At 42.5% G+C, this 19,464-nt stretch overlaps 1 long non-coding RNA gene across 1 annotated transcript; it reads right to left on the bottom strand.

Annotated features, from left to right (window-relative positions):
• Window positions 1-7,231: 7,231 nt before the first annotated feature.
• On the bottom strand, window positions 7,232-12,427 carry LOC125398037 (uncharacterized). The gene is made up of 4 exons (XR_007231265.3): window positions 12,170-12,427; window positions 9,153-9,282; window positions 8,893-8,961; window positions 7,232-7,582 (listed from the first exon to the last, which is right to left on the bottom strand). It is a non-coding gene; the product is annotated as an uncharacterized LOC125398037 (long non-coding RNA).
• Between the last annotated feature and the right edge of the window lie 7,037 nt (window positions 12,428-19,464).

The following is a 19,464-nucleotide window of genomic DNA, read 5'->3' as shown; positions in this document are numbered from 1 at the left end:
AAAATATAGGTTTAAAGAGTTCCTTTTTTCCTTTTGAAAGATTTATGTTATTATTTTATGTGCATGAGTATTTTGGCAGCGTTTACCACATGCATGACTAGTTGTAAAAGGCCGAATGGTCCTGTAGCTCCCATGCCTCTGCAAAAGGAGCTGGAGACTTAAAAACACATAGAGACAGACAGACAGAGACACGGAAATGGGTCATCCCTTGATACAAAAATGCCTAAACCAAATTTATTGTGCTCAGGGGAAGTTTATATAGGGATTCTTAGCCACACCCCAGCTCTTGGGATCTTTCAGCTGCAGATTCATCAGGCTCAGAGTAGCTGCAGGCACAGGTGTTTTGCTCAGTTCACTCCAGTAAGCAAAGGGTTTTAGACAGGCAAAGAAAGTCAAGGGGCCAGGGATCTGCAGTTCCCAACACCTAGTGACTTTGGAATTCATCGGATTGGAGTTACATATAGCTGTAAGCCATCAAGTGTGAGGGGAATCAAACCTGGGCCCTATCTCTCCAGCCCAAGATTTTTTGAGATAGCATCCTTGCTATAACATACCATGTAGTACCCTCCAGCATGTGGTCTTCAGTAAGGCTCTGGCTAGATCCTAAAACCTCCTGGGCTTCTGACCTCCATAACTACAAGATAAATAACGTCTTCCACATACATTGCCTGGTCTATGCTATTCTGTTACAGCAACAGAAAATAGGTTAAGAAAATACCCAGAAGTTCCCACAGCTAAGCTGGTAATTCCCCAGGAGAATTTCTCCTAAGCAAGGCAAGAGCTGTGTAAGTGAAAACATTCTTTACAAAATTTATTCAGACCAAGCCTGTGGGATCCCACAAAGGAGATCTTTTCCTTCTTCCTTTAAATCCCAACATTATTCTTTTCATAGGCATGTCTATACACAGAAGTCTCTGCCTTCCCTTAGGATTGTGTAAATTGTCCACGTAGTAGCCAGGGCCAGGACTGCAATGTTTCTGACCTGTTCGTTTTGCAGGAGTGAGTGTTGATTAATGAGTGGTCACACATGGAAGTGTCAGGCATGGCAATGGGAAGACAGAGAGCCAGGAGGGCTTCTGGGAGACAGAGTCCTGAGAGGAGAAGGGCTGTGAAGTCCAAAATAGTCTTATTAAAAATGCATATGGTTGAGGAACAAACCTTTACGTGACCTCATTTTTGTTCCATCCGAAAACATTTCCTACTCCAGCTGGCCTCCAGTGAGTGGATTAGGTCACTTTCTCTTTTCTCTTCCAAGCCTCTTGTTTCTTTTCATTTCTGCTGAAATCATCATCACCCGTGGGGAGTGCTGTCTTTTCAGAGAAATGAACTTTGCAATCTTCACCGTGGCCTCCACAGAGAGGACAGGGTGTCAACGTTGCCCTAATGTCTCTGCTTGCTTTAGTACCAGGTGGGACAAATTTCATTGCATTGAGATTTGGGGATCTGGACATGTTTCTCATTAGTCATTGTTAGTATTTGCTTTTATAGGGATTTCAACTTTTTTTTTCTTTCTTTCTCCTTCTATCCTCCCCCCCCCCCCCACCACGACCATTTTCTTACTTGTCTCAAGTATTTATGGCAGTTTCCCAGAGAGGCTCATGTTAAAGGAAGGCTCGTCCTCGTGGATCAATCCAGATCAGGTGGCTTCTGCATCATGAGGCAGAGAGCCCAGCGCCAGGGACCAAGCGATAGCTCTTCATGTCAGGAGCATAGTGCTGACGTCCCTCCCCTTCCCCCCCCCCCCCCCGCAGAGGCATCCCAGAAATGATTGCACTTGAAATACTTGGCACAAGTGAGAGGTGTGAGGTGCAGTTCAGGACCCAGTGAGGGAGGACCGAGGATGCCCCTTGGAGGAAGTGATGATGTAATGTTGAAAGAGGAGTGTCAGGGAAGTGTGAGTGGGGTGAGCAGGCAAGCACAGAAGAGAATTTGTGCTGAATTGAATGGGGACGATGTGACAAGGAATAGGGGTAATCCAGGTGGGAAAGTGACACCCATTAGATCTGAGACTCTGGTTATTTTGGGTGAGTGGGAAATGGGGGTAGAGGTGCCAGGTGGGAAGGGAAACACTGGAGGATTGAGCCCCATTGTCACTCAGTTGTCCTCGGTATTCTCGGGAGATTGCTTCAAGGACTCCCAAATATACCGGGATGCTCACATCCCTCCTATAGAGTTGTACAGTGTGAGCCTTGCCTTCTGCACACTTTAAACTATCTCCAGAGACTTAGCATACCTAACACAATGTAAATGTATGTAAATAGCTGTTATTCAGAACTATTTAGGGAATGATAAAAAGTTGTGTTCATATTTAGTATTCAAGTCCTTTCTTTCTAAAATATTTTCTATCCTTGGGCACAATTCCATGGGTATGGGGGCCACCAGCGCTTGTTTTTTAGGCTGGTTAGTGGGTACATAGAAGTTCATTATAATATTCTTTATTTTTGTATATAAAATATTTAATATTGGCTTTTTAAAAAAAAAACTCAGTAAGCCTAAATTAAAAAGAGGAGAGTGGCAGAGATGTGGACTTAGAGGGTTAGAGAAGATACTGAATAAAATATCATATGTCTTATGAATAAGAATACAATAATATCCATAATATATATTTTTTATATGTCTATATAGTCAGGACTTAACCACTTGAAATAGTGTAGTGATTGTTTTTACCATGCAGCTTGGGTGGCACAGTGCTGTATCTCTTGTCTTTAGGATTTAGTGTAGTCTAATCTATCGCTCACGAATGATAACCAAGACTTTTATCTCTTGAGTATTGATCTGTTAAGCCCTGGATGAACCCAGGCTAAACCTCCTATGCAGGGGTGAGAGCCAATAAAACAGCTGTTCTCACTCAAATCATTGCAAAGTAATCTTTAAAACCAATAAGGAAAACACAATTGTTTTAAGACTTATGAAATATTTTTAAGATATAAATACTAGGTGTAAATTTATATAAAAATGAGAAACATAATAGTAGAACTAATACTAACTTAGCACATTATAACTTATAGCAAGCCAAATATTGAGAATTTAGGAGTCTTGTGTCTAAAAGTTTTTGAAGGGTAGTAGGAATAGTGCCTGCTTTTTCTTTCTGCTAGCACCTCCCCTGTGGAGATGGTATCTCCTCTTTGCTTGGCAGATCCTCAAACACTTTCTCTGATATACCAGCCTTTGTACCGTCAATGTCACAAAACTCCGAGTTTCCTTAATAATTATTTTTGGTGATGTCACGTTCTCTGGGCATCTCCATCCTTTCTTTGCAACCATTTCCTGGTTCTAATGGACAAATGCATCTTCCTCTTGCTGCTTGTTAAAAGGAAGGCCTCTTAATGGGGGCAATGGCCCTATTTTTGCTGTTAGCTATTTCTCAGATCACTGCGTTTCTATTTGAACTGAGCTTCTATATGGCACTATCACCATTTGAGTCTTTGTTATGCTTCCATTTTTGTTAGGAGATTCCCTTCCCTGACCCTTTGCTTAAAAAAAAAAATAACAATAAAAAGCCCTGATAGGTTCTTGCTATGTAATTCAGGACAGCTTAAAATTCTCTCTCTAATCCAGGCCATCTTCAAACTTGCAGGGCTCCCGTCTCTGTTTTTTGTACGAGGAGATTATAGATGTGTAGCATTAAATAAAGCTAGCTTCCTTCTTTTCCTCTGTTTCATTTTGACACAGAGTCTTGGGCAGCTCAACCTTGCTTGATGTCACTCTGTGGCTGAGGCTGGCCTTGAACTCCCAAGCCTTTTACCTTCACCTTCTGACAGACAAGGGCCACTATGCCTTGATGTAGAATATTTGTTTAACTATGTAAAGCTGTGTTGTATTTGTTTAATTATGTAACAATACGTTGCTGTTTTACCTTGCCTGCCTAACACACCTGATTGGTCTAATAAAAAGCTGAACAGCCAATAGCAAGAGAGAGAGAGAGGAGGTGTAGGCAGAAATTACAGGCAGGGGGAAAAAGTAAGAGGAGGAATTTAGGCCACAGAAAGAAACAAAAGGAGGCACCAGAGAGATGCCAGGGGCCAGCCAGGCATGAATGAAGAAGAAAAGTAGTAAAAGGCTCTGAGGAAAAATGTTGAGGAATAGAAAACAGGTTAAATTAAGGTAACAGAGCTAGTGGGACAAAGCTAAGCTAAGGCAGAGCATTCATAATTAATAATAAGTCTCCGGGTCTTAATTTGGGAGCTGGTTGGTGGCTCAAAGAAAATGCCAACTACAATGCCTGGCTTGAATTCTTTCTCCTGAATAGTCAGTTTTATGAAAGGTCATTGGAAGCTCAGGACCAGCTCTGCTGTCTGCACACAAAAGGAAAACAGACACAGTGACCACCAGTCCCTGATGAACGCTGAAGGAAGAGCGCGGTCCCCAATCATTCTGCAATCTGTTACAGATGTAGCAATTTGTGTCCTGAATATCAAGCGACAGACCTTGTAAGGAAATCAATTGCTCACAGACAGTTCACCCTGGTAACTGAGATCGGAACTGGGTTGTTGGAGGACTGGCACTACTTAACTGATGGTGCTAGCAGAAATCCACAATAATGGGAACTTTGCAAAGTGTAGACAGCTTGTAACCTTGAGTCAAGAACAACAACAACCTCAAAAAACAAACAAAAACCTCTTAGTCATTTCGGAGGAGGGGTGCAGGACAGATCTCCAAAGGAAGCAGTGGGAAACAGGAAATGGTTTTCAGGATTCCCAGTAGAGAACTGCAACACTGGAAGAAAAATGGGGCGTCTGTTTAGAAAATGCAGGAAATGAAGCATGGGGACAGGCAGAGACAGTCAGGGAATGGCTGAAGGGAGAAACTCTCAAGGTAAAAAATTACCATGTAACTGAGAAAGCTAAAGCTAATTAGCTAATTTCTCTTCCTCCTCCTCCTCCTTCTCCTCTTCTTCTTCCTCCTCCTCTTCTTCCTCTTCCTCTTCTTCTTCTTCCTTCTTCTTCTTCTTCTCCTCCTCCTCCCCCTCTTCCTCCTCTCCTCCTCCTCCTCCTCTTCTTTTTCACCTCCTTCTCCTTCTTTCCTTCTCCTTCTTCTACTTTCTCTTTCTCTTCTTCCTCTTCCTCCTCCTACCCTTTCTTTTTTCTTTTTATCTTTTTTTCTTTTTGTTTTTTGAATCAGCATCTGGCTTTGTGGCTCAGGGCAATCTTGAACTTACAATCTTCCTGAAACAAAGATGGGAACTGGTATCTTCTGGGCACTGGTAAGTACTATAAAAGCACAGTTTCAGTTGGTGTCAATGTTAATAATAAGGTCTTCAAGCTCCTGTAAGCTTGTTTGCTGATGTCCTTTTTCTGGAGACAAGTGAAAAGGAGGAGGATGGAATAATCTGACTCTTTAACCGTCGGCTGCTGGATTTACCTTTACTGCTCTGAGTGCCTGGAGCAATAGGGCTGGCTGTTAGGCAAAGACGCTGAGCTGAGCAACCACTTTAAACATTCCACAGACCCTTTGAAGAAACTCCACAACAATTGTAGCTGATTGCTCTAGCTCTTGAAGAGAAGGTTCACCCTCAGCTAGAACCCTTTCAAAGAATTTGTACCAGGCATTTGCTGAGATAAATCCCAGTGAATTCTAGATAACCCCTAAACCATTTCCACTGTGAGCAGAGAGAGAACTCTCCCTCAGAGGCTTAGCAGAGGGATAGCGAGCTGCAACCAGTGCTAAGAAGGCAAGGCCAAGACATTTACATCAGCACGAACATAAAGTTTTGTTTCTTGTGAGGTCTGCTGTACTTGTGTGAACCCTCCTCCTCTGGCTGCAGAATGAAGCTCCCTTGCTGAGTCAGCCTGGAGAATCCCTCCTTGTGCTGCCTCCCTTGATTGCCACGTTGGGTCCAATCAAATGCTTCTCTTGCATGGTGCTTTCTTACCTACTTTCATTAGCAGCAGAGAGTCTGATAAGCACGCAGAAGGAAGCATCGGGGACAGCGGAGTGGCAGCGACAGCTGAGCTGTTGGTGAACCAAACAGCATGGTCAGCAAGGCAGCCAGCTGCTTGACAGCGGACGTCAAGACAGTAGAACAGTTTGAGAATACAGGCAGGGTTAAACACAGGGGATGAAGGCTGTAAAATGGGTATAAGGGATGACGGAGAGCTGAGACCGAAGAAGGGTGAAAAGCTATAAACACCAGAGACGAAAATCTGCAGGCTGTATTTACTAGAAGAGTTTCATGGCAGTGGTTCTCAACCTTCCTACTGCTGTGACCCTTTAATACAGTTCTTCATGTTGCGGTTACCCGCAACCATATAATTATTTTTGTGCAAAACCGCAATTTTGCTACTGTTATGAATCATAATGTAAATATCTGTTTATGATGGTCTTAGGAAACCCTTGTGAAAGGGTTATTCGATTCCTCACCCATGGATTTGAAAATGACTCTCTAGAGTTATTGAACATTTAGGTCTAAGGCTCTCAGACACTCCAGACCTAGGAATTTGTAATACTACCTTCTGTCAAAGGCTGAGCATCCTGATGTTTAGGCCTGTCTGAAATCGGTCATGCTAGCTGTTTGCTATTAGCTAAGAACTCTCAAGCCTTCTGCTCACCTTTGCAGGGATAGGGGTCCCACTGCAGGAGAGCTGCAACACTAGAGGGTGCCACGTGCTGCTGCCCTCACCTGCCTTCTGCCACATTTTGTGAGGACAATGCTGAGGAGCACAGAAGCCGCTAAGAATCAGCGAGGTAGGCCTTCTCCTTGTCTGCTTACAGTTTCTATTCAGATAGCCAAAGGCTCCAGACAGACAACTGGTCATCCTCCTGCCTCAGCCTCCCAAGATCTGGGATGACAAGTGTGCACCACCATGCCCAGCAAGACCAGCTACTTTTGATTGAACATTTTGCTGGGCTGGCCATTTGACCATCAGTTGTTGCAAGGAGATTCGTTTTATGTTTCTGTCTCTGTACACAATCCATGTCTGTTCTTATCCTTTAAAATAATAAATTGTGATAAACATAGCGTCATCAAACAATTGTAGTTGAATGACTGTTTTTAGGTATTTATGCTTTGGCATATTAATATTGTTTGTTCAGAGACCAGAGAGATGGCTCAGTAGAAAAAGCACCTGCCAGCAGACTTGACAACCTGAGTCTGTCTGCAGCACCCCTTAGAGTGGAGGAGAGAACTGACTCCCACAAGTTATCCTCTTGCCTCCTCACACAGGGGTGCCACCCACAAATGCACGTAATTTAAAATGTTTCTAATAGACAGCATGCGTGAAAACACCGTGCTTAACGAAAGATTATATATATTTGACCTTCCTGCTGAAATGCAAGTTTGTCAGATATGGTCATTTCTATCATGCCTGCAAGAGCTTGGCATTCACTATGGGATGTGTGAAAAACATCTGGATGATAGGTGAACAGGTTGGGAGATGTTACAGAGAACCAGGAGTGGTCAAGGGGCATTCTCACTGCAAATGAGATGAATCCCAAAGCAGTTCTCTTTATAACCAGGTAGTGGTGTGCATGTGTGTGCGCGCATGCGCGCGTTCCCACCGTTTTCTTTCTTTTCTGATTTGGCAAGTGAGCCCGATTCTCTCAGCAGCTGTTCTGGGTTGGGAGGTCTCCAGGTTTCCTCTCACTGCTCAAAACAAATGATATAGTTTTGAGAGCAGAGTAGAAACAGTATCTTTAGAAATTAGAACAGATTTAGAGGGAAACGTAAAAGCACTCAGGTCAGAGGAACAGGGATGCTTGCATGTAGGTGATAGGTCTAGGCTCACTGTTGCTTAGGTACAAAATTACCACAGTATCTTGGTGTATACATAAGTTCCTACAGAGCTCAGGTATCATGGTGTTGGTGTGGGAGAATTGTCTGTATTCTGTCAATCATATTTTAATAAAACGCTGATTGGCCAGGCAGGCAGTATAGGCGGGAAAGCCAGACAGGAAGTAGGGGTGGAGCAAAGAGACTGGGAGTATTCTGGAAGCAGAAGCTCCCTCTGCCACTCCTGCGCAGACCACCGAAGAGGCAGCATGTAACTTGCCCAGCTGAGAAAGGTACGGAGCCATGTGGCTAATGTAGATAAGGATAATGGGGTAACATAAGTTATAAGAGTTAACAAGAAGCCTGACCTAATGGGCCAATCAGCTTTATAACTTATAGAGATCTCTGTGTGATTGATTTTCTCTGGGACTTGCCGGCTGTGGGGTTCTGGGCGGGACAGAAACCCCAACAAGCTGGCCCCTCCTGTTACATGGTGTGTTATGCTAGAAACATCTATAGGTATGCTGTTGTCTGTCTACAATTTGAGAATCTATTGAGCAGTCATCAGTTGACAAGCTGTTTCTGCTTTGTTGGCTGTAATACACCAAGTAATCCTGATTTCACTGGATAGCAGGCCACTTCTTTTATTTCCATTTTAATCACTAATAGATGACACGTTTTACATAGTTGTGTATGCCCACCTGTGAGTGTGTGGGCACACATGTGTGTTACAGGATGGCTACAGAGGAGTTAAAGAGGGCACAGAGTTCAAAGGGATATTTGTTGGCGGAAGAGGCACAGACAGAGACAGCACAGTGGCAGAGAGTCACTGCAGGTGGTTACGTAAGATATTAATTAGCCCAGTTGGAAAGCTGCTGGAGGCAAGCGAACAGAGCTTCAAGGTAGGGCCCAGATGCAGAGGCTTAGCACTGTCAAAGACAGGCTGCAGAACCACTGCGATGAGCAAGGCAAGCTGCAAGACCATTGAGGTGAGACACAGTACCCAGCCCAGGAGAGTGGGTGGGTGGATCAATGGCAGCTCAGGCTGGTTAAGCAATGGAGGCTATGTTGAACTAAAGACCCAGGGGCCCTTGGGTGTCATCTGCCCGTTGGTCTCTTGAGCTACGCAAACAGGTCACCAAATAACAGGTCAGTGTGTTAGGAGGGTCATCAGAGAGTCTCACCTTGAAAGCCATTGATGGATCCATTTCTCGGTCAACTGCTTGTACAAGTGTAGGCCAGAGCTGTAGGACCTTGGAGACAGGTGAGAAGAATGAGATTTGAGTCCTATCTAGCCCTAGGTAGAAACATGACACTCTAAACTGCCTAGAAGGTCATATTAGTTCTATCTGGAGGCTTTCTGAAAAGGAACAAAGACACATCATTTCCTTTACTCTTAGAAATCCAGAGCTGGGGAGATGGCTCAGTGGGTAAAGACACTTACTGTTAGCATAATGATCCACCTGGGTTCCATTTCCTCTCAAAGCTGTGTTAAAGTCAAGGTCTACCATCCTAGTACACCTATGAGGAAATGAAATGCAGAGACAAGAGATACTCCAGAAGCCCAATGGACCCTGTTTCAAACAGAAGACAAAGTGGGAGCAATGTCAGGTTGTTCTCTGACTTCTGCATTCATACTATAGAACTTGGACACCACATTCACACATGGGTATGCATACATGCACTGGGAAAACAAACAAACACTAATAAATAGCTCATCCAGTGGATCTGTCAACCACCTTGTGAGGAAATAGCTGCAAGGAAAGGCATCTACTCTGAAGATCTTATAAATGGCATAAAGTCTATCGAAAATCAAGTTTCCACCATGTTCTCTCTGACCCCTGTCTACTCCCCCTGCTTGAGATTGTTCTCTACATAGGACACAGTGGTCCCTTTAGCTATTACCTTTTCCAACACTTTCAGAGTGCCTCAAAATGTTCCACAGTTAAAGGTTTCTGTTGTCTGTTCTCTGCGTTTATCCGTTGAATTCATTCAGTGAAAACCATTATAGAGGTGGCCAGAGTGTAAACCTGGGAACAGTTCATCAGGTCTTAGGTTGCACCCTTTCTAATGGGATCCAGGTAGTGGGGCATCCATTGTTGGTCTAGAAAGGTTCTCAACCTTTCTAATGCCGTGACCCTTTATTACAGTTCCTCTTGTGTGGTGACCCCAACCATAAAATTATTTTGTTGCTACTTCATAACTGTAATTTTGCCACTGTTATGAATCATAATGGAAATATTTGGTAAGCAGATATATGACCCCCAAAGGGGTCACGACTCCCAGATTGAAAACCACTGGTCTAGCATGTTCGATAAGGGTTTGAGTCTGCTTTTTCTGATATATTTCTAATAAGCCCATGTGTGTTATAAGAGGCTGCTTGTTCATTTCCTGGCTGCCTAGACTCCTAAAATAATCACACAGAAACTGTATTAATTAAATCACTGCTTGGCCATTAGTTTAAGCACATTTTTATCTAGCTCTTACATCTTAATTTAACCCATTTCCAGTATTTTATAATTTGCCACTAGGCTTGTGGCCTACCAGCAAGGTTTCAGTGTGTCTGTCTCTGGCGGCAGCTCCATGGGCTTCTTTCTGACCCCACCTTCTTCCTCCCACATTCAGTTTAGTTCCCTCTACTACCTACCTCTGTTCTGCCCTGCTCTGCGACAGGCTCAGAGCCTGTTTCTTTATTCACCAATGGTATTCACAGCACACAGAGGGGAATCCCACATCACATGTGCTTTCAACATACACGATACCCTTTTAATTCCACAAATAGATTATTTGTCAATCGTGCCTTGTGGGTCACAGTGGTGGTGGCATTTACAGGCAAAAGTGAGACACAGAGTCACCCAGCCTCTGCATTTGGCACTCAACGTTGAGCCAGCTGCTGCCGTATAAATGAAATCACCAGGGAAAGGTCCAGCCCAAAGCTGTGCTTTCATTCAGTATGGAATAAGCTCGAGCCTGGTCCAGCCTGCTCTGCACAGAGCTTAGCACCCTTTTCTCCTCTGTGGAAAACTGATGAGGTTGCAGAAGTGTCAGCCAGCTGAGTACATGATTAGTGCCTAGCATTACTTTATAATTTTATTATTATTAATTTTTAACCCAAGTCCATTGGTACAGTAACCCCAATAAAACTGAATCTTTTTAGATTTGAAAATAAAATGGACTCAGCTGTTGCTTCCTGGGCAGGCCTCAAGTATACACATCTTCAGAGAGGTTGGAACTTTTTAGTGGAAGGTGAAAAGAGCAAAGGAAAAAATATCCTGCTCTTGACTAGACCCGAGACCTGGGTCAAGGACAAACCCCCTGACCTTAACTTGACCCCAGGACCAGGGCTTGAAATCCCACCAATCTTTGAGCTTTCCCCAGGGTCACCCTGCAGATTCCCACCAACCCTTGTGCACAGAATCCCAGCATTCCTTGAACATTCCCCAGAGTCAGGCCACAAAAGCCCACCAACCCCGAGCTACCCTGGAAAGTTCTATCCTCCCAAGAAACCCTATATAAGCTCTGACCCTGTTCAGTTTGATGCCGCTTCTTATCCTGGAGGTCGCCACCCTCCTGGATCCTTCCTTCCTCAGAAATCGTGAGTGAGGTTTGCTGTGCAGTGTGGCACTTTTGCAGGAGTAGAGCCCAGTTGTAACAACTTTTGTCAGAACCGGAGCAGAGCAAACTACAACACTTAGCCTGGGGAAACCCTCTCTTGCTGGAGCAGAGTTGTTCCACTTGCGTTGGGGAAACCTTTCTCTGGAGCAGACCTGTGAGCTGCTGTGTTTACAGAGACTTTGGTATTCCTGGGCTCCCGACTGTCAGAATGCTTTTTTCATCTAAGCTGTAGTGCTTATACTTAGTCTCACTAGTCTTTAGAATAGATGTTTTCCATTATTTTTTATATCGATAGGTGCTTTTCCTGCCTGTGTATCTAGGCACCGTATGCAGGCAGAGCCCATGGATGCCAGGAGATAGTGTTGAATCCTCTGGAAACGGAGTTAGAGAAATTGTGAACTGTCATGTGGGGGCAGGGATTTGAACCAGGGTCCTCTGGAAGAACAGCCGGGGCTCTGAATTTCTGAGCCATGCCCCTAGTCTAGTTTATAATTTTTGTACCAAGGGTAGTTTCTGTTCTTTAAAGGTTATAGTAGTCTTATTTTAATTTGCAATAAATGTACAATTAAATCCTGAATTTTGCACATTCTAGCCAAGTGAAGAAATTACCTGGGAATATGGGATATGTGTATGAACTGTAGTTCCCAGAAGGAAAGCCATGCCCATCTTAAAGAATCTAGAAGTCTATTAGTACACTCCGATTGTGAAGCTTTGGAACACTGCAGACTCAGAGTCAAATTACCTTGAACTACCTGTAGCCCCCCTAACAGCCATTTGTTGCCAAACAGTGTCACCATAACATTCTTCTACCATCTGAAACCTTTGGGATGTATTAAGTGACCACACCTTAAGAATGCCACCAGCAAGCCGCTGAAGCCAACAACAGAGTTTCCCCACTTTTTTGTAACCCATCTGATGTTTCCATTCATGTATTTGGAAAATGCCTTGATTTAAGGTTTTCTTTTCATCTGTGACTTTAAAGACTTGATGAAATTCTTTCTACACTGGAGCATGTGGTATCTGAGGCAACCGAACCAATATTCCCGGGCCGTGACCACTCATATTTGGTTCCAGAGCAAAGAGTGAAGCCTTGTAAACTCTTTGGCAAAGCAATTTCCTCAAGGTTTAGCATCATAGCAGAAGTTGCTGTGGTGACCAGTGGAATGTGTGACCTGGTAGTCATGGTAATGAATGGTCTAGGTGCAGGAGCGCTGTGGTAATAGCTCTGTTAGCACTCGATAGGAGAATCCGAGGGATGCACAATCTTCATCCGGGATCTCACCCATCACTCATCACTGCTTTCCAGTTGCAGGTGCTCATGGGAGATGCTAGAGAATATAGGGCTCCATAGTGTACTTTCACAAGGTCATGACAGTGTGCGACCTTTCAATGATGTAGCTGTTTTTGAGTCATCCACATTCCTATAAGCAACCCCCATCCACACTCCTGTAAGAAACCCCCATGTGTAGGAGGAGAGGCTTCTTGTTTGTCCCGGACGCCCAGAACCAAAATAATCACACAGATATTGTATTAATTAAAACACTACTTGGCCCACCAGCTCTAACTTCTTATTGGCTAACTCTTATATTAATTAACTCATTTCTATTAATCTGTATATCGCCATATCTGACTCTGGCGGCTCCAAGGCATCTCTCTGCTTCTGCCCTTTTTTCTCCCAGCATTCAGTTCCATTTCCCTGCCTACCTAAGTTCTGCCCTATCAACAGGCCAAGGCAGTTTCTTTATTAGCAACACGTAGAGGGGACTCCCACATCACCCATCTACACTCCTGTAAGCAACCCCCATCCACACTTCTGTAAGTCCAATAACCTTGGTTCATCAAATTGGACTTGGTTAAAATCTTGGTTTGGGTTTGTTATTGGTGATGTATCTGACAGTTATTAGACATTTGCAAGTGCCTCCTCAAGAAAAGTAATTCAACACAAGTAGAGAAGGATAATTTCCGAATATTATTTATGGTTTTGCTTAGAGATGTTATAGTGATTTTAGATTAGAGTCTATCTCTGGAGGGAAAATCTCAAAAGCCACATAGTGGAAGGATGAATAATAATGCACATTTTTGCTTCTTATTGTAACTGAAAATTATTTCTAGGATTTACATGTTTAATGTGTGTAAATGTTTGTCTGCACATAGGTACATGTATCATGTGTGTCCCTGATGACGATGGAGGCCAGAAGAAGGTATCAGATTTGTGGAACTGGAGTTACAGATTGATTGTGAACTGCCATGTGGATTCTGGGAATCAAACCCAGGTCCTCTGCATGAGCACCCAGTGATCATAATATCTGAGCCATCTCTGCAAGCCCTAGTTATTAAAAGATATAAAATAAAAAATGAGCGATAGTGTACTAACTTTATTTTGCTTCGTGTTCACAGAAAAGAGTGGGTTGTGATTATTACCTTCATTACTGTCTTATTATTGATGAGTTTAAAAAGTGGAATTTGAAGTATAAAATGTATTTTCCGTTGGCATCATCTGCCCTCCATAACAGTGAACAAGGCAATTGGGACAAATGTTTTTGTTGAGAACAAGTAAGAATTCTTGATTAAGTAGGATACACACACACACACACACACACACACACACACACACACACACACCTATATTTATATATAAATTGTATCCACCATGGTTTTTATACAGTATCAGTTTTTATAGTTTTATTTATTGTTACTCTTTCTAATTAAATTGTGCTGCGACTTTTTTGAAATATAGTAACATTTTCACTTAAAAATTAAATATGATCATTCATTAAAAGTTCCACAAAATGAAAGGAAATAGGAAAAATTAATTGTTAATACTTTTTTGAGGCTATTTGATGGCCCAGAGGAAACACTGCAAAAGAAGACTTCAGCAGAATCCCAAGGAAGGAGAATAAAAGTCAAGCATACCCAGCACAAAAGTCTGACACCAGCCTGTGTAGTTCCAGGCCATGTCAGTGGGAGTGGGTGAGCGGCAGGGACACACTTCCTGTTGCCACATGCAGCAGCCGGAGGAATTCTCTTCAGAGACCTCTGTGGGTGTGATGGGGAACAATATCAGGACAAGTCAACATTAAGCATCATTGGAGTTTATTAGAAAAGATTTAATTAGGAACATTAAAGGAGAGACACTCTTAGGAACGGGAGAGTATATCCGTAAATATGGTCTTAGGTTTCTTCAGAAAGTTCCAGTGTTTCTGCACCAGCACTGTGTAAGATTTGTGTGAGTCTGATGTATTTTTAAACATGTTTTAGGGAGCTTTCCCAACTTTTCCTCAATAAATGAGATAGATAATTGGGTTCCTGTGAGAAGCACTGACTAGGATTACAGGTTGATAAGGTTGAACCCTAGGTACAAGGGTTGCACAAGGGAATTATTTCATGTTTTCATAGTCTTACTTGTGAGATTCTCTTTACATTGTAGGTTCATAACTTGGGAAAGGAGTAAGACCATATTCCAAGGTTATGTTCAAGCCTTAATCAGGGCATGCTGTCCTTTTAACATTCTTATTCGAAGTATCTCCATAGAAAAGTAATATGATTTCTATGTAGGCAACCTTCTTAGCAAACTTTGTTAATTGTCCTGGAGTTCTTCTTGATGTCAACTGGGAGACTTTGACGAGACTCTAAAGCTAGGGACCCCTTTTCCTCCACTTTTCTCCCCCTCCCCTTCCCTTCTCATATCTTTTTAAGTTTCTTTCTATCCAGACTCAGTAAGACCCCAGAGTATCCAGCCTCAGGTTAGAGCAATCCCCAGGTAAACCAGCATCCTTGTTGACTGTCAGCCACACCTTCTTCCTGGGCTGTGCTTAGATCAGAATGGTTTTGTGTTAGTGCTCATTCCACAAGTGCGAGGAGAAAATTCTCTTCTCTGCAAAGGAAGGTCCAACACCCTGTCTCTCCCATTAGAGCTTCAAGTTATGAAATGATATTATAGTCCATGACAGAAGGGTACACACGGAAATAAGATACCATGATCAGCTGATAGCAGATTAAAAAACAAACCAGAAAACAGGGAGAATCCATGTTGGTTTTGAGTATTTTTCTAGCACACAGAGAAATCAGCGAAATTGCCCAGGCTCTCCTGCTCAGGTGGCATCTGCCAATGTGCCCTCTTCACTTTTTGGTATTTATGCTTGTAGGTTAAACCAGGCTGTGATTTTTTTTTCCACTACCAAAGAACTTTTCTCACTGAATTCGGGCATCAAGATTTTGTTAAAATCATGACGTGTATTATGAAATATGCCTCACCTCCTTAACTACAGATTTTAAGATTTTGAATATTGTTTCTGAAGCATTTTTCCGAACTAGGCAGTGAAGGATGCTAAGGTGTCTTAGTTATCTGTGTGGGAGAGCTATATTATTAAGGCAAGCTGATTGTGGCTACAATACATTCTCATCTTCTGCTTTTTCTGGAATTGGTTTTGAGAAGGTAAAATTTTTAGGGATACACTTTTTGTTGTTGGAGATTGGGTCCAGGGCTTCACACACGTAAAATAAACACTCTGGTGCCAGGTCCATATTTCTTGAAATTCATCTATTTCAAGTTTCAAATATGTTGATATAAATTTGAGAATATTCTCAGATGTTAATTCTCTGGAGAATGTCTAATAATGCATATTTATGTTTCTTTATTAATTATCTCCATCTCCACAGATAGACCTATGAGATAGAGTCTACTGTTATGGCTACTCTATAAACAAGGGAACTGAGACATGGTAAAAGTTAAGAGATGGATCATATATTTGAATCTTAAAATCCAGGCATCACATTTGACTTAATTAACCATCATTTTATACTTTATCCATTATAACAATGATGACAGTGCTGTGTCAAAAATTCAAGGAACTGTAGTTTTGCTTTCATAGGCTTTTTATTACAGTTCTGTAAAATATTAACTTGATTAGTTGGAAAATGGTCCTACAGAGGTCACCATCCCCGTACTGATCCCTGGGTGGGAAAAGATGTTTGAGACAATTTCTTAGTCCAAGATTGAAACACTGGGACAGGCTTACCAGATTAAAACCACAGGCTCTATTCCTAATAATATTATATAGAACCATGGTTCCGTCCTAGAATTGACAAGCAACGTATTTCTGCTGCTGAAATACTGGTCCAAGCCACTATTATTGCTTGCCTCAGCTATGCAATCTTAGAAAAGATCCAGCTTTGATCGTTTTTTTTATGAGGTCACTGTTTTGCCTTTAAAACCTGCCTTATATCATCCAAGCTATCCCCCAATTTTAAACCTTCTTTTAAATTTATTGTAATGCTTTCTTTTTTCTTTTATTATCAAAGAAATGACTGTTTTTCTTGCGGACTGCTCAAGACACCTGGCTCGAAGGAGACAGCAGTGCTCATTACAGAAGGAATGGAGGAAATAAGGGAGGTTAAGTAAGGGGAGGAAGTCAATGGGAGCAGGAATGGGGAGGAAGCAAATGTGTGCTTCATTCATGAGCAAGCAGGCATCAGGTGGGCCATGGAGGCTCGACTCTATGGAGAGGCTTCTGGGGCATTTTATGCACCTGCTTTGCCCTTGTTCTCACTGAGGGTCACACAGGTTGATTATTTATCCACTCACTCTTGAGTGACAGCAGTTAAGGTCTTTTTCTAAGATAATTAAATTCCTGGCACTTTGGGTCAGTACAATGTTAGACCATACATGATTCATGATTGGAGAATGCTCAAGATGAAGGTTACAGGTGCTTGAAGCAAGGATCCCTTAGCATATAAGAGAACGAGTGCCAAGACAATATGAGTGTAAGCAGCAACAAGTCACCTCTGTGATCAATTTCCACCCCACCATAAGATCACTTTGACCAATACATTTTCAAGGTGTTAGACAATCATAATGTCATTTAAATATAGCAAAAAAAATCTCAACAGGAAGATTAGTGGAGCAAACCAAATCCCTTTGCTGTTTCAGTCAATACCAAGGGCATTCATATCCGGTCACGATTATCCACTCTAGAGTCTCCTTCTGTTCTTTGGTGTTTCTGCTAACTTACTAAGCCAAAATACCCCAAGCATTCAATATGAAGCAGAATGTGATCCCAGTTACTCTGTCCTGGGCATGCTATGACTGCTGTAACTGTCCATGCATGGTTACTACTAGGTTTGGAAGCACAAAAAGCCATCCTTGAGTTTCTGGTATACACCTCCCTGCCCCTTTATCTAACAGCATCCCACCATTCTAGTGGTAACTAAAGATAGTTATGCTCACCACCATAATGATTCTTCTACTCTCTTGCATTGTTGGCTTGAGGAACCCCGCATGAACAAATGACCATAGCTTTGGATTGAAGAGGTTTAGTTAAATAAAAGGTTTACTGTGAACTCTTGGTCACTTCCCCCGGGAATCAGAATTTCTAATCAAGATTAGTTTAGAATTATGTGGATAGGAAACCAATTTCTCCCTGTAGGTCCCTGGGAAGGTTAAGGGGAAATTCACTCCATTCTAACCTCCTGGTTCCTGCACTGATACAGTCTGTACATACTCACTGTAGCATGCTTTACAGCTTAAGCTATCACATGCTCACTGTAGAGTGCTTTGAAGTTTACACTATGTTGAGCATGTTCTCTTCTAATTTTATGTAGTGTCCCAAGCATGCTGGGCTTGTGCCTTAGCTATGTGCTAGGGATTCACCCAAGAAAACTCAGAAGTTCTGGGTGATGTCACACAGGACATACATGATGGGCGTTATCCTGTGACGTTTGTCACATTTATTTGGCTGCCTCTTAATGAATGAGTCACAATTGCTGGCATTGAATCTAGCACCCAAATGCAGTGTGCCTGTCCCCATAGGACCTTCTAATACCTTCTGTCCCAAGATTTGTCTTTGATTTTTTATTATTATACATGTTGACCTCTGAGCCATCCAAGCTGTCCCTCAGTTTTGGAGAGAATTTATTTTGGGTCACTTCTGCACTGTTGTGATGGCTAAAGTGTCCCTATGTATTGTCAGGATTTCCTCTTTTCAATGTAAGTGTTGACAATTCCTGAGTAGGGCTGTAGTTTATAACCCACCTGCATTTTAAGTTCATAGTCCCTGCAAGTGGTCAATGGAAACATGAGGCAATGATACTCAAAACACTCATTTGTATAACATGCTTGCGCTCAACAGACGTGTGCTCCCAGTTCCAAATGTGTAGTTTTTACTGATAATGAATGGCTGCTGAGATTTACAAACTTGTCACTTGTTGGCTGTGATCATCCCGTTTGCGAAGGGCTGCTGCTGTCACATAGTCTTTTGATGTTCTATGAGATGTGCATTGTTCTCTATTAGTACCTAGTGGAAATCAGAGCTCACTTCCTGGGTAACAGATGGTTCCCTGATACAAGTGACATTGCTTTGCTCCCCAACTCTTGGGTTCTTCCCGGTGCCCCAACTGGGAAGTGGAGGTGTGCCTGTAATTCCAGCACAATTGGTTTGGCTGAATCATGTGGCCCAAGTAGTGAGATGCTCACATTGCAAAGCTAGTTCTTTCTCTGGGCTTACTCAAAACACGCAGCCAACTGAATCATTCACTAAATGGACCAGAGCAGGATTTCCAAGTGTGATGCATAATGTCTTTGGATTCCAAGGATGCTTCTCAGACATTGCTCCTCTTTTTTGGAGGTGGGAGGTGCAAAATGCAATAGCTTGACTTTTATCTTAGAGAGGATGCCCTGGGATGCTCTAGATTTCACAGTTCTGGAAACTTCCTAATTCTTTGTAGAGTTTTATTGTTCTTTTACCTTCTGGTATTCTCGAATCTCCTCAGACCATGGGAAATACCTATCATTCCATATTCTACACTGTAAATGGAGACTGTGCTTTTGTTTACCAGTCGCCTAGACCTGAATAATCACACAGAAACTATATTAATTACAACACTGTATGGCCAATGGCTCAGGCTTATTCCTAGTTAGTTCTTACATCTTAATCCCTTTCTATTAATCTTTGTCATGATGATGTGGCTTACTAGTAATGTTCTGGCATCCTTCTCCTTCAGTGATTACATGGCATCTTCTTGACTCCACCTATTCTCTCTCTCTCTCTCTCTCTCTCTCTCTCTCTCTCTCTCTCTCTCTCTCTCTCTGTTCATATTTCCTGCCTGGCTTTAAACTGCTAAGTCATTGGTCTAACAGCTTTATT

Source organism: Myodes glareolus, chromosome 14 (assembly GCF_982192425.1).
Source record: "Myodes glareolus chromosome 14, mMyoGla1.1, whole genome shotgun sequence".
In the NCBI taxonomy this organism is placed as follows: Eukaryota; Metazoa; Chordata; class Mammalia; order Rodentia; family Cricetidae; genus Myodes; species Myodes glareolus.
The sequence above is the reverse complement of the archived record's forward strand: the minus strand, read 5'-3'. Positions and strand labels throughout refer to the sequence as shown.